The sequence below is a fragment of the Copidosoma floridanum genome, unplaced genomic scaffold (assembly GCF_036245765.1).
Source record: "Copidosoma floridanum isolate Cflo_tuat_1 unplaced genomic scaffold, Cflo_Japanese_pri ptg000011l, whole genome shotgun sequence".
Taxonomy (NCBI): Eukaryota; Metazoa; Arthropoda; class Insecta; order Hymenoptera; family Encyrtidae; genus Copidosoma; species Copidosoma floridanum.
In genome coordinates, this window is record NW_028321888.1 from 4,980,018 (window position 1) to 4,995,533 (window position 15,516).

The 15,516-nt window shown below is 32.2% G+C and overlaps 1 protein-coding gene across 4 annotated transcripts in view; it reads left to right on the forward strand.

Annotated features, from left to right (window-relative positions):
* The window catches only part of lig (ubiquitin-associated protein-like lingerer), a 543,185-nt gene that overhangs the window by 42,978 nt on the left and 484,691 nt on the right, over window positions 1–15,516 (forward strand). The window contains exon 1 of one of the 4 annotated variants that reach the window (XM_089590029.1): window positions 1,246–1,381. The exons of the other annotated variants lie outside the window; for them this stretch is intronic. The gene's annotated coding sequence lies outside the window, so the exon portion shown is untranslated. Of the gene's footprint in view, window positions 1–1,245; window positions 1,382–15,516 lie in introns of those variants that run through there. 4 annotated transcript variants of the gene reach the window in all.

Genomic DNA, 15,516 nt, shown 5'->3' on the forward strand with positions numbered 1-15,516 from the left:
TATACATATTTTAACAAAGTCAAACTTAGTAATACTGACTTTCTACTGATATTGTATGTAAACCTTGTATTAAATAGATAAAAATAATGCACTTGAATGCACTAAAATTTAAAATATTATTCTAATCCCAAATATCATTTAAATTTAAAATAAAAAATATCGTTTTACATGTCGGTCCATAAAATTTTAATTCATACTTTTGCGTAAACAAGATCATGTATGTTTACAGTTTCGTCGATACCTTATAGGTTAATTGAGTAGTAGTCTTTATTTTGGAGGACTTAATTTGACGATAGGTCTACTCTGACATGCCACGTAAGTTAATTGATATACATCAGTACTGCCTCAAGCAGGACTTTCTAAATCATTACATGACTGTTGTTAGAGTAAAAATATTTGCTACTTTGACTTAATAAATAATTAATGTAAAATAATTTTTAGTGAAATCTTTTAATAGACGTGTGATTAGTTTAAACTAGTATAATGTGGTAATGATACAAATAATATTTAAGGGTTGTAAAAATAGACAGCCTGTGCATAAATCATTACAACCATTTATTGTTGTTGCAGAGTTTGTGGTGTGAATGGAAATGTTGAAATGAAGTGAGTCTAGTGTATTTTGCGGTAGTAGTTTGTCAAATTTAGTTTATTTGAAAGAGTTATAAAAATTGGTAATTGTAATAGAAGGTTCAGTGGTATATCAGTACTAAACATTCTCAAAGGTAACAATTAAATAAAAGTTTGTATGTTCTTTATAGACATTCCTTTAGATTCTGCGAGTAAAATATTTGTGGAAGTGATAGTACGGTGACCGAAAGCTGTTCTAATGGCCGCGTATTGGATTTTGAAAACTTGTTTTGGAGGTTGGCATTGTTGGGGTAGTAAATAAAACTTACGTAGTCAATTACATACCAAGTATAACTTTTATATAATTAATCAAGGGGTTTGGGTTGACAGCCCCAAATATTGTATTTAATTCAGAGAGGACATGCATTTTCTGTGGACATTGGAAATCTGTTCGTAAAATAATGATTTAGGCTCAAAGATTATACCAATAAATTTACCGTTTGAAGAAGATTTGATGTTATAGTCTTTAATTTTGATAGTGGTTTTGCCTGACTTTATATTTTTATTTTTTAGTGAAGTGCATTAATATTTATTAACTTGGTAAAATAGTGTGCCTGATTTTGGAAATACTTTCATGAAGCGTGGATGTAGTGATTTCCAATGTGATTCAACAATGTGGCTAGTTTGTGGGTCAAATTTTATGTACAATCTTGTATCATCAGCGAAACAAGACGTGGAAACACTAACAGAAATATTCAAAGTAACGGATGCCGTGTATATAGCGTAAATAAGTGGACCAAAACTGCTCCTTGAGGTAATCCTTTGTACATAGTATTATAAGATTCAGTGTCTTTATCCGTGAACATAAATCGCTTTGATGTTGTAAATTTAATGAATTGAACGAGTTGTAAGAAAGTTCCGAGAGTTAAGTAGCTAGTTTTTGCAATAAGATATCTCTATTGACGTTGTCAAATACCTCTTCTACGTCTTAATATTAAGTAAAGACTGCATTAACGTTGCGTTTTTCTTCTAAAGCGGATTTAACAGTGAGGGATGAATTGGCTAGGTTATCCATGGTCAAGTTGCCCTTCAAACACAAACTTTTGTGAAGAGTCGGTTGCGAAAACCGTGTTGAGATTTGGGAATCCATCTGTTCGTTTCTACGCACGATTGCAATCTTTGTTTTATCAAGATTTCAAAACGTTTGCATATGCGGAGGGTGAGTAAAATCAAGCGGTATTCTTAATTACCATGTTTTTATAAAGTGCTTGAACATATTTTCCATGTATAAGAGACTGAGCCTTGAAGAAACATGGACTTAAATGAATCTATAAATCTAAAAGAAGGAGTTAATACTTGATCGGAAGCTTTTTTGATATGTCAAATCATAATCTGTTCATACCAGGGGTAGAGTTTTTTTTTTTATCTTTTAGACCTGTATTTAATTTGGGAAAAGAAATAAGGCGTCAAGAAATTTGTTGGAAGAGCAGGTAAAAACAGTGTTAGGATTAGTGTGGGCCCACGGGAGACAGATTACAGTAAGGCTTAACGGAAATTTAGTGTTAGGTTAGAGATTTTCTGATACATGGAGTGATTTGATATTTACTGCTATTTTTAAAATTTTGTAGTGATTTGAGACAAATGAGGGATGAACATAAAAGTTTAAATTTTCGGCAAATGTTTTAAAACAAATTTTTTTTTTTTCGTTTTACATATTATTTTTGTCTCTGTGAACAGTTTCTCGTATATACTTAGATCGTTCAGTTCTAAAGAAGATTAGTATTTTTTAAAGGCAGCTTTTCTTAGTCATAAGGGCTTGAAATTATTTTTAGGATCCTAACATTTTGATAATCATAAAATAACTATTTTTCTCCTCAAAAGATTCATGAACCAAGTTTTAGTTAGTTTAAACAGAGTTAATTGTAAACAAGGCCTTTTCATATCAAAATTTGTCAACGAAAATATTAATAAAAACCAAAAAATGATCCAACTCCGAAAGATCATCGCTTACCCAGGTGCTGACGGTGTCTTTGAGATCCTGGCTTAATAAAACTAAATCCAGGTGAGATTAGTAATTATTATGCACGTTGATATATTTTTGGGTATCAAAATCATACAGGAAAAGATTGTGAGCTGCAAAAGAGTTGAAAAAAGAAATACCGTTACTATCAATTTTGGGGACAGTTCGCCTATTGAATTATCGGCAGTGAAATCGCTTATTAGTATAGTACTCTTGTTGCTGCTACTATTGCTCACAATTTCGTCCCAATAAATTTGTGGGAATACTTGACCAGGAGATCTATAACAAAAATAAGTCTAGATTGGTCTGAATATTGTTAAGATGTAGGCCACACATTTTGACTATGGAGTTAAAGTGTGAAGAAGTGAATGGTTCATGCAAGATTTTTTCTAATTCAGATAATACTTTTTCTTCTATCTGATTACAGTCGATCTTTTCGGAAAGTAAAGTGCATTAGTGTATTATATGAGCTATTTATTGTATTCGAGTCTTTAATGTGAAATATGGTACAGTAAGCTTAAAGTTTCCTTAAATTATTTAATGTTAAATGTAAAATTAACAAAAATTATAAGGTAGGCAAATGAATCCTTCATTTTTTTTTCTCACATGCCATTATTCATAAAGGAGTCTAAAGTCGACTTAAATACACACTAATTAGCCAGTCGTACCGCCAGTTTTTTAACGCAGTTGCTGAATTTTTATGATCTGATGGTTCATAAATGGCTTTTTTTTGGTAGTTTGGATAATATCAGAGTTTACGGTTTTATTCAAAGTACAGTCTTGACTGCCAGAGGAGGATGAGTTATTAATGTTAGCCTTTTGGCAGTTTCTAGCAAGTTGGCTCTTTTCGTGGCAAAGAAGGCAGAAAAGGTTTTGTGCAGCAAAATAGACGTGTTACATTATTTCCACAACATTTATTGGAAGGGATTTCAGAATCTTACTGGCTTCTTCTTTCACGTACATTTATTTTCTTAAGCTTCGTATGCAAGCACATTTCAAGCTAGGCATACTAGCTTTGATGCAATTAAGTTTAAAGACTGGATTAATTTCTCTTTCATTAAGTTCCTGTACTGATTCCTGTATTAAGTTTCTTAACTACATTGCACAATTGGTTAGCTGTTTCAACGCTTTTGAAATAAAGGTAGATAAGAAACTGGGAGATTCTTGTAATATGCGTTATTTCAATCAGAGCTATATGTTTGGACAGTTCATAACAGTATTTAGCGACCAGGATGTTGTCGATTGCTCCCATAACGATGGCTTACTACTGAGCAGATGGCTTGAGTGATTCTGATGCCATTTGAAAATATGTTGCATGAGCTTGCTTTAGTACCCTATCTGTTAAATTTTAGTGGTTTTCGACAAGTTTCAAGGTGGTGTGTAGTTGGGTAAGTATTTAGTGCCTAAGTTGATGGTAACTGTAGGTTGTAGCTGTTAATTATCTGTAGAGATGAGTATAAAGTTGTTGATGTGTAGGTAAGATGTCACTTTTAACATTTTGAGGTTAGGGTAGCAGACCTACAAGCAGAACCATTCACTTTTTACTCAACCACTAGGATTAATTAAACTATTACAATAATTGCATTAATTTTAATCACTGGTGAAAGCAGGCCTTAGTGGCCTGCTTCTGAACACTTTTCACTAATTTATTAGTGCGGTATTACTCGTACGAGAATAAGGAAGCCAGAGGAAAACGACCACGTATCTTATATCACAATACCGTTTATACATCGTACAGTTGAAGTAATGTATAAGTTAAGTACGTAATACAATATTAAAGAAAAAAACAAATAAATACACGTTGTCAAATCATCATTAATTTAGCAAAATATACTATACAAATAATAAATTATTTCAAAAGTGTATTTTTTTAGGAAACTACATGTGATTAAACTGAAAGAAGACGCGCACAGAGAGTTAAAAAAGGTTTTTATTGAAAACAATTTTAAACTATAACTTGTTTTTAATTAGGGGCTTACAAGTTTAGTAATATAAGTTTTAGCAGCTTGAAAGATTAAAAAGGTTAAAAAGGAATAAATAAACCTAAATGTCGCCCTTGTCAATACAACAAACTCGCAGCTATGACGACCAAAACAAAAAATACAACTATCTATTTAATACGTACTTTTAACAGAAAAAGAGTATCTTACAGATTGCGATTTAAAAAAATTTCAGACTTAGCTGAAATTGAAATATAATGTAAAATAGTATGTTTGAAACATCATATTTCAAGAACAGCACCCTTAGCTTCAGCGTTGTTTAGTTATAACAAATTAAAAGACTATTTAAAGATCCGTGAAGATGTCGCAATGGAGATTTCACCAGCAACTCAATGTTAACGTCCAATATAACCTCAGAACGTATCTATACTTATACGTATAAATATACAGAGGGTTTTCGCCTCATGCGGCGTTGCCACATTTATTTTCACTTATATATTTCGGAACACGTATTGTATTTCAGAACACGCATTGACTATACATTGTGACACTACCCTCTTAACGAACGACTCCGACCTCGTAAAGCTTTACTTTGCGTGCTCGTGAAACAATAAATTATGCCTTTTGACAGAATTTCTAGATCCAACGTTTTTTCTCAAAATCAATAAAACTTAAAAATAAAAAGTTGCTAAAATACTTAACAAGGCTGTTCAGTAATGTAACATTCTCCCCTTCGTATGAAACTTGCGTGTCTTATACTTCTGCTAATTTAACAATCTTTTGACTCTGACGGATAAACAATCCATTTAAAGTTTTCACCTTGACCATCAAAATTCTATTATCTCTTCCTGAAATAGTAATCCTTATCACACGTTTTCGCCATTCATTCCTAGGTAAATTCATGTCAACGATTAAAACTAAGTCTCCAATTCTTAGAGGTACATCAGACTTTAGCCATTTCTTTTTAGGAGTTGAAGTTAGCAAATACTCTAGTAGTCATCGGTTCCAGAAAGTATCAGCAAATTGTTGAGTGGTTATCCTTTGTTTTCTAATGAATTTACCGTAAGGATCATATTTACAAATCTTTTGCTTCCAAAAGAAGAACCAAATAATAAATGATTAGGTGTTAGTGTTTCATCATCTCTCGGATCAGGTGACACATACGTGAGTGATCGAGAATTAACACAGTGCTGGATCTTATTCAAAGCCATGCTTAAAGTTTCCTCTCTCGGGTAATGATCTTTTAGGACAGTGTGCAAAGAATGATTTAATCATCCTTCTCCATGAACCTCCCATATGCGAAGCAGTGGGTGGATTGAATCGCCACTCGAAATTATTTTTGAGAGCAAAGTCAATTTGTGTGTCGGTGTTCAAAGCTTTGATCTTATATTTTAATTTCGTATTGGTTCCGCGAAGATTCCGTTCCGTTATCACTGTATAAAATTTGTGGAAATCCCCGTCTAGACGCAAAACGTTGGAGAGTTAAAATAGCTGAGTCGGTACTTAAAGTGTGCGTGATTTCAATATGAATGGCTCGAACGGTAAGGGACGTAAAAATAACACCCCAATATTTCATCTTTTACGTTCTACTGTAACTTGTTATGGCCAAAAATAATCAAAGCCGCAAAAAGTAAAGGGATTCGCGTCTAGAATTAATAGTATAAATTTTGAAGTCACAGTTAGGTACTCTTTCGATATGACCTCGAGCCCTTAATAAACCGTTTTCATCTAGATATGGCGAGAGATTGCTAATTTGATTGGCTGAGGAAAGATTTTTTTGTTTTGTAGTAAACTTATTTCTTTGTTTGAAGAAACATTTTGTATTTCTTTTACTCACAAGATTTAGGCACGTCTTCATTTTTCTATTTCTGTGACTCGAACTAATTTTTGCATTTTTGCGATGGCTTCTAAAATTCGTGATGTAACTCGAATTAAGCGTGTCCACGAAGAGAATCAATCGAAATTGGGTAACGAATTATTTCTTCTTATTATATTTGTCAGTGAAATAAACTGTTGCCTTTTTATCTCTTTTTGGGCTTCATCGGATAACTTCAAAGGTTTTTTTTTTCTACCGGGAACAAATTATCTGCTTCTCTAAGAAAGCGAGGGCCTAAAAACCACCTGCTGTTTGTTTTCAAAGCTTCAGGTGCATGACGAGTTATGCCATCAGTAGGATTTAGTTTTGTTAAAACCCACTTTCATTCGTGACTTTCAGATGATTCATCTGTTACGTCCGAACTTCTATAAGTAAAGGGCGGAACTCGTAGATTCGTTCTACAAACAATCAAATTTAATTTTTGTTCGTCAGGAACCAGCCGTCGGCTCAAAGGCCTTATTTGCTTTTACTTACAGTATACGTTTCTTTTAAATGGTATGAAGTGGTGTTAACGGTGTCGTACGCGAGCTGGCGTTGACCTACTGTTTAAGTTTATGTCTTATGTCATACGGTAGTAGCGTATCTTTTTCGTCTTTTTATCTCACGTCCTTGTAAAAGTCTTTGTCATACGTTGTCTATTTAAATATTCCTTGACATTCAATTTATTTATCAGGGTAAGGATTGTGTGTCAATCAATTAGAATATTGGATCTTGAAATGTTTCATATAATTTAGTAATTAAAGTATTATTGAATTAAGAAAGTAAGTGTAATCAACAACCAAGTTATGTCTTATCTGACGATTTAATAAATTTGGAAAAGCCAGAATAGTTGATTGTACAAATAATATAAATCATCAAGTTCAGATTCTCATTTACAATATTTATACAATTTATAGTTTTTCTAACATAACTTACTTCTATGATCGTTGGTTAGTCGCTGCTTACGCGTACGCAGTTGCAAGATCTTATAAGGTTGACCGCAACGATGATCCTAATCCTACACGAGAGTACTCGTGGCGATGACAATAATTAGGCTGCTGCTTTTAACGTTGGAACCCAAGTCGATGGTCCTTTCTTTCTTGTTCTTCCTTGATTCACTTTTGAGGCGAGTTTAAAGTGGCCTGGTTTGCTTGAGCTTTCGTAACACAGCTTAGTCACCGAACTAAGTCTTACATTTGCTTGAAGTGCACGCTTCTAACACGTAGCTTAATCACCGAACTAAGTCTTACATTCGCTTAAAAGACGCAATAAAACTCACTCTTCAACCTTTATAGTTACTTTAGAGCACTCGATGACAGAGAAAAGGCAAAAATTGTTATGTGCAAGGAGTTTTTGTACTCTAGCGTTTAAGGAGGACGCGTCAAGTTAGGGATACGAACTACTATTCAGAGCTTAACCTAATTACTCTTGATTGACAGTCGTGGTGCAATAATTACTTAGTAATTGATGGTTAAAACTGCTGATCTCTTCGATTTTACAGTACAAGTTGATGTCGAAATTGTTTATGATATGTCATGGGGACATACGCAGTAAAGAATATTGAAATTATTGAGTATTCACATTCTTGGATGTACCACTGCGAATTGATGTTGTTAGATAAGTGTTTTATAAGATTGTTTTAGGTTGCACGCGTAGTTCGAGTTTTGCGACGGTAGCTTATTTTAAAAGAAGTAAGTAATATGTCACGCGATTGCAGAAGCAGGTGTACCGTTCGATGGTTCAAGATCGCTGAGCTATTGCTTTTCATAATTTAAAAACGAAACTCAGTATTTCAAAGTAATAAATATTAAGTATATGACATTGGATATCTCACATCTATTTTTCTTAATCTATTCATAACAAAAGTTTTGTAAGTCTTTGAATCGGAACGTATCCATTATAAAACGATCTTGGAATCTGACCTAAAGACTTTCGTTTCGACTTCAAACTTGTGTTCTTGTACAACAATTGATGCCAATCTGACGCCTAAAAGTTTAGCTTATAGTTCTAATCGAGGTATTGTTGTTGGTTCAACAGAAGCTACTCTACTTGTTTAAAATTATAAACGAGATGTGATACTCTCTGTTAGTTACCTTTAAACGCCAATAGAGAACCGCAGCATATGCTTCCTCGCTCGCATCACAAAATACAGGTAGCTCAGTAGATAAAATATCTGCTCCTCCAATTTTATAATAACGAATTATTCTACATGATTCCACGTTATTTGAATTACCGAGCCAAAATTTCCATTGTACGTATTCTTTCTCGTGTAGTTCCTCGTCTCACATGACTTTAGTTGTCCAAAAATTTTGTATTAGAATTCGAACATTAATTGTAAAAGGTGAGAAAAACCCTACAAGATTAAAAACTGACATTGCAGTGCTCAAGCATTTTCTTTTTGTGGGTTTTGGTGAATTTTTCCGTAAATCTTTAAAAATTTTAAGCTTACCAAAATTAAAACCGCATTCGTCAGAATTTGGAAGCCAATAAATACCTAAAACGCGTTGCTCTAAAGTCAGATTTTATCAAATTTACCAAAAAATTTTCTTATTTAACAAGGTTACAACTTTTCAAAACATTTAAATCGTTGCTTGACCAACTATGCATTTTTCAATTTACTGCGCTGTTTGTTTTTATTACTTTTCTGATTTGCTTGATCGCTTGTTCTACTGTATTTAAGCTATTTAAATAATCGTTCGTACAAGTATTTGTTAGGATGCTTTTGTCGCTGCGGGACAAAACGATTCTAATTCTTTAACGTTTTTGTTTTAATAAACAATGCTGAACAGGGGTAGGATTTCGCGCCTAAAATTATAAAGGTCATAACATATTCTTCATATTCTTGAGGATAGATATCAGATCCATTTTCTCGCCACAAAAATCTTTGATCTTTGAGCGTCTTGGTCTTCTTTACAGATTTTTATTTTGAGAAACATGTCGCGTATATCGCAATAAAATTTTGACGAAGTCTTATTAAAATTCCTATTAAAGATTTTAGCAAATCTGGGCCTGATAAAAGCAAATCATTGGAATTTGTTGAGTTATTTTTTGCAGTTGCATCGAAAACAAGTCAATCTCTTCCTGGTTTATTTATATTTTTAACGCCAAAAAAGGTAATCACTAGATAGGGCTTTTCGGCTTCGAATTAACTTTTTAAGCGTGACCAGCGTCGATCAAACGATTTATTTTGAAAATATACATTTTTGCATAGTTAGCATCTCTATATAGTTTCTTCTTGAGTAAATAAATCCTGTTTTTAACATTTGCGTGACTTTCTGGAATATTTATGCTTGCATATTTCCAGGTTAAATAGATTTTTCACTCGTTTCCAATGCTATGACTAGTACTCTCCAAAATTTCGAGTGCTTTTTTGTGATTTTCTGAACTCGAGAAATGGTAGTGACTCCTATGATTTTTACATCAAAATACTTTATAATTGTTTTATTTAGATCCAAGTTACATTGATTCGAGCAAATGCTCAAAGTATTTTTGAAAACATTAAGACAACATAAATTTATATTTCTCAAATTCATAACTTACCCTCGATGAACTTTAAGCACAATTATTTTGTCCAATGAACATACCTGGAATAAAATTATTAAAAGCATCGATTTTGGTTTCCGCTTCTTTTTGACGAATTTCTGAAACCTCCGTCAGCAAATTGAAAGGAGGCAAGAACAAATCACTCACAACTACAACGTTTTTTATCCTTAACGAGGTATTGTTAGCATTAATTTTAAAAGAAACTTTTCTGTTGCAAATTGAAACCGGCTTTTTTTGTCCCATCACTCAAAGGGCTTAACTTTCATGAGTACTTGCCGCTCCTATCTCCTTTACAATCTTTTTGTTCATAAAAGTGACTGAAGCACTATCATCTATTAAGGCAGAAATATTTTTTGATTTTTTTCGCCTATAACGTAAATTGGTACAAGTTTTAATAAAGTGCTGTCACATAGTCAGCCTAAAGTATTATTCACAATCTCAGAAGTGATTTAAATATCTGAATCCTTAGACACAGTTGCTGAGAGTTTGCTCGCTTTGTTTTCTCGAGAAAAAAATTTTGCCGCGTGAGTTGTTTGTCTCAAGTTTCGGAAAAAAATGTAAAAGTCAATGATGGTGACAATTACACTGATTACTGGACGCTCTTTTCTCACAAGCATCTCTCGCATAGTTATTTTTAAGACAATTAAAGCAAAGCTCTTGTTTTAGAGTTATTCGCCAGCGTTCTCGCATCGGTTCTCGCGAAAAATCTCGACACGAATCGATATGATGTTTGTTATTGTAATGAACACAATGCAAATCATTATTCGTTTTTTGATTAGAATCATTTGAAAAGGTTGCAAATAATTCTCGATGTTTTTTATCTCTCGACATACATTCACTCTGAGAATTTGAATTTCTCTTAGAGCTAGAAGACTTGTGTAAATCAGTTATTCCCGCTTTGGAGGATGTCTCAGCTTTATTGATGAGAAATTTAAAGATTTTCTCAAAAGGGGATTTTCCGTAATCGCGAAGCATGGTTACGAGAAGTTTTAAATGAACTTCTTTACGAAATTGAGGGCTGTTCAGATGACCAGAGTTATTAATAGACTTCAAAACTTCTATGACATTTTTTATTTTCAAAGCACATTCAATTAACTTAATTTTTCCCGAATCAATGCTTCGTAATTCTTCTACATTCTAAACTAGTCTTTCTAGAATCGTTGAAGTATTTCCGAATCTAAGTTTTAACGTTCGCATGATATTCGACGTGCTGTTACTTGCTGCGAATAAGGTTTCGACTGCTTCACGAGCTTTACCACAAAGTGATTAGAAAAGTTGATCTGCATTTTCTTTATCGGAATAATTTTCCGTCGTAGTCGTAGAATAAAACGAGTCTTTGAATCGCTACCATTCCAAAGGATCTACTAAAAAGGTTGGTAGTTTTTTCGCAGGCATTCTACTCACAAAGCTTGCATTTTGAGTCTCACAAAATTGATTTCTTATGGAATTTTCAATTATCGATGCTAGGCGCTCCATCGGATCCGTGATACTCTTTGTTTTTAAAAATTTACGTGCCCGAGGATAAAAAAGGAATGAATAAAACTGAATGTCGCCTTTTTCAATACAGCAATCTTGTAGCTATGACGACCAAAATAAAAAAAAAGTTGCTCTCTCGGTCTGACGTCCACAAATCGAAATTGTGACCTTGTTTGCTATTTAACAAACGACTTTGGCCTCGTAAAGCTTTTCTTTGCGCTCTCGCAAACAATAAATTCTGCCTTTTCCCAGAATTTCTAGAGGCAACGTTTATTCTCAAAATCAATAAAATTTAGAAATAAAGAGTTAGTAAAATACTAAACAAGACTGTTCGGTAACACCACAGAAAGAGCTAAAAATAATTTTTCTTCAGAAGAGAACTGTTCATACAAATCCTCGGGATTTCTTATATGATAAAAATGCTTTAGGAAACTTCACTTTTTTACTAGTTACTGGATTGGTGATGAATAATCTATATGTTTATTTGACAAGCAATATATACAGTGAGAAAAATTCACTTTGATAAAGAGTGTAGCGGAATAGTATTCGCTATGTGCAGGAATCTGAAACAGTACCAGCTGCACATATAACAACAGCGGTTGAGTGGTACTTGATCACAAGATTACGTAGCCTCTTACGAGCTACAAGTGTTGACCATTATTTTTAATTAATTTTTTCGCATCTTTATTTATTTAGTATTCGCATTTGTTACATTTTTTTGTTTATTTTTCATACATGGCTTTAAAGAGCATCATTTCTTAAAAATTTTATTCAGCAATATGCTTACTTAATGATAGAAAAGAATCGATTGAACTATTAAAGAAACGATCAAAAAAATTTAAGAAATAAACGTTGTAAAAGTTTATTGGATGCAATACTCAACAGTGCCTTAATTATTTCTGAAAATTTTGAAAAAGAAAGAAAAAATTGGAAATATTTTTATATTACTATCAATATATATATTAGAAATCCAAGATACATGCAACAACACTATCGAGATTCAATAGCCATTATGCGCAAATGTGGTAGACCAGATTTGTTGATAACAGTTACAAGTAAATCAAAATGGACAAAATAAAAATTAATTTTACAATTTTTTTTCCAAAAAATACGACACCAAATAATACACCAAACGTTACAGTCATATTATTTCAAACCAAATTACAATCTATTTTAAATGATTTTACATATACTCAGATTTTTGGTCAAGTATTGGCTTATGTTTATACAATTAAGTTGTAAAAACGTTGTCTAGCGCATGCACATCTTCTAATAACGTTGCATCCTAAACAAAAATTAATCACAATAAAACACATAGACAACATTATTTCTGCTGAAATATTGTCAATCAATGATAAGTTTACGAAATTAGTTATTAAACATACGCTTCATGGTTCTCACACTTCTCGAAACCTTGTTTTAATAATTGCAGAAAAATTGTGTAAATAACTTTTCAAAGCCTTTTGCCAACGCTACAACTTAAAAAAATAGTTGCCCAGAATATAGAAGATCAAATAATAATTACAATAATCATATTCACAAAACTAAAAATAAACATAAGATCCCTGTAGACAGTTCTACGGTTGTGCCATACACAAAATTTTTTTTAATGAAATCTAAATTGCCCACTAATGGTGAATACTGTGTTTCTATACAGAGTATAAAATGTATTTATGACTACATGCATGAAGGTGATGATAAAGCATTTCTCAAAATTCAATGTTATAATGATTCTAAAAAGGAGATTTTAGACAAAATTAAAAATTATTTTGATGGCAGACACTTAAGCCCGATAGAATCAGCGTAGGGATTAAAAGTATTCCTGATTTGTGGTAGAAGTCATAATGTAGTGAATTTAGTTGTGCAAATTGAAAACAAACAAAAATTAGTATTGAAAGAAAATAATATCGAATACAAAATAAAAATATGAATAAGAGGAATCCAAGAACAGTGAAAATGATACGAAGAATTAATAAACTCCAAGGGCTTACTGTTCAGTCTTTTATTCAGTTGACTTATTAGTGGAGTTTATTTATTCTTCGTAGAAAATAAAAAATTGGCAAACTCTATTAACTGCTTGATTTGGACAATAAGGACAAAAATATATTTACAGTTCCTTTTAAAAACGAGTAAAATACGAGAAATGTAACTATGATTTATCTTCCAAAAAATGAGAAGTATGGCCTGTGCTGTTTTGACGATATGTCAATATAAAAAAAGTTTCTCATGCTTTTCATATATCTATATAGTTATGAAATTCAACACACCTTTTTGCATATTGTTAAAATTTCTATTTTTTTGTGTGTTTTATGGTGTTAAGGTTGTTAAGGTTATTATTACTGTGAACTGACGATAATTAACAATAATTTTTGAAAGCACGGCGATTTCCAGCTAAACTGAATTGGTTGAGTACCGTTGATTTGCATGAACGTCCTTAAAGTAAAGTATTGGCTTGTCGATTAAAGCTGTAGTTCAGTTCAAAATGTTAAACTCAACGGTAATTAGGAGTGATTAAAATCAAATTTAAACTTTCTCTAGAACTAAGCTATAAATAAAAAGCAGAAACTTGATTTTCACAAAAATTTGATCCTGGTTCATTGACGATTTCCTTGCTGTAGCTCTGATAAGGGTAATAATTATAGGTCACCCTTAAGCTATTCGTCATAAGACGCGACTACTAGTGCCGAAGAGTCCTTACAAAAGTAAATAAAATAGCTTAAGTTGAAACTACATTCTTTACCATTTTACGTGTTCAAAAGAAAACCGTGGAAATTCAGCGCCATTCTACAATGTAAAAAAGTATCAAGTGGTGATAACTGGATCTAAAACCTTCTCGCACTCGTCTCATAACAAATTTCAGATAAACCCGATATACTCCTCATAGATCGCGTGATCCAGGAAAGTGTCTTTCCAACTTACGGCACCGTTGAAAATAGGATGAGAGTGCTTACACATGTCAAACGTATACATTTTGAACTTCTTTGCTTGTTGTGTTCGCTCCTTTCCCCCTCTGTACTCCTAGGCCTTAATAATAAGTTGCTTTCGGACACTTTCAGTAGAATCATTGTACATTTTCTGATAATTTTAACGAATCAAATAGCATTTTTAGAACGTTTGGAAGACATTAAGTAGTTGGCTGAAAATGCCACTGATTTCGCTATTCAAAATTATAATGATTCATAACTATAAATCATACTGTTAAAATAGGATGCTGCAATATAAACCTTCTTATTTTTTTAAAGTAGCATATAATTTATGAAAATATATTTAGCACTATTTGTTAAGTGTTACCGAAAAAGAAGGTTAAATTTTTGGTGTAGGAAACTTGATGTTACAAAGACATTTCATGTCTCCACATGACTAAAGTTTGCAACGTTGTATGGAATAAAAATTGATGAAAAATTTTATTTTTTTCTTATTAACACACTTAAAACACTTTAACAAGAAAGGCTCCCCATAAACTTTAAGATCACAAAAACGTACCTCTTCTGTCCGTCCGTTCATCTTCTGCACACTATCTAAGTACCCTATCCACTCTGCTACGAGTGACTCATTTTAAGGATAAACCTCTTTCTTCTTGTGTGGTTCGTAACTCATCTCTTATTTTGACTATTTATTAGTTAATTGTTTTTGACTATAAGTTATATTAGATCATAAATTATTTATTTGATAAGCTTTTCTTTTTTTTTATATATATATATATATATATAATTAAATAGTTCTTTCTGATACTTATAAATACATGTTTTTTACAATACATGATCTTTCGATCTATAAAATTTTATAAATAAATTATGTATAAACAATTAATAATAAACATAAGTTAAGTTTGTTTACTAACTTACAGTAGGATACTAAGTGTTCAAAGTTATTATAATAACACTAAATTTTATTAAAATTTAAGTAGTTATAGATGTTCTATCATAGTTCGAAAAAAACTTTTTTCAACAACAAAATCTTATGAATAGGAATACATAATGTCATGTATTATTATTAAATAACAAAACGATGATTATTAGAATAACTCTTAAGTAAATATAAAAAGTTATGTATGTAAGGTAATGGAGGGTAATTCCGGAAACTTAAAAATTAGGGGGTATATCCGGACAGCTGTA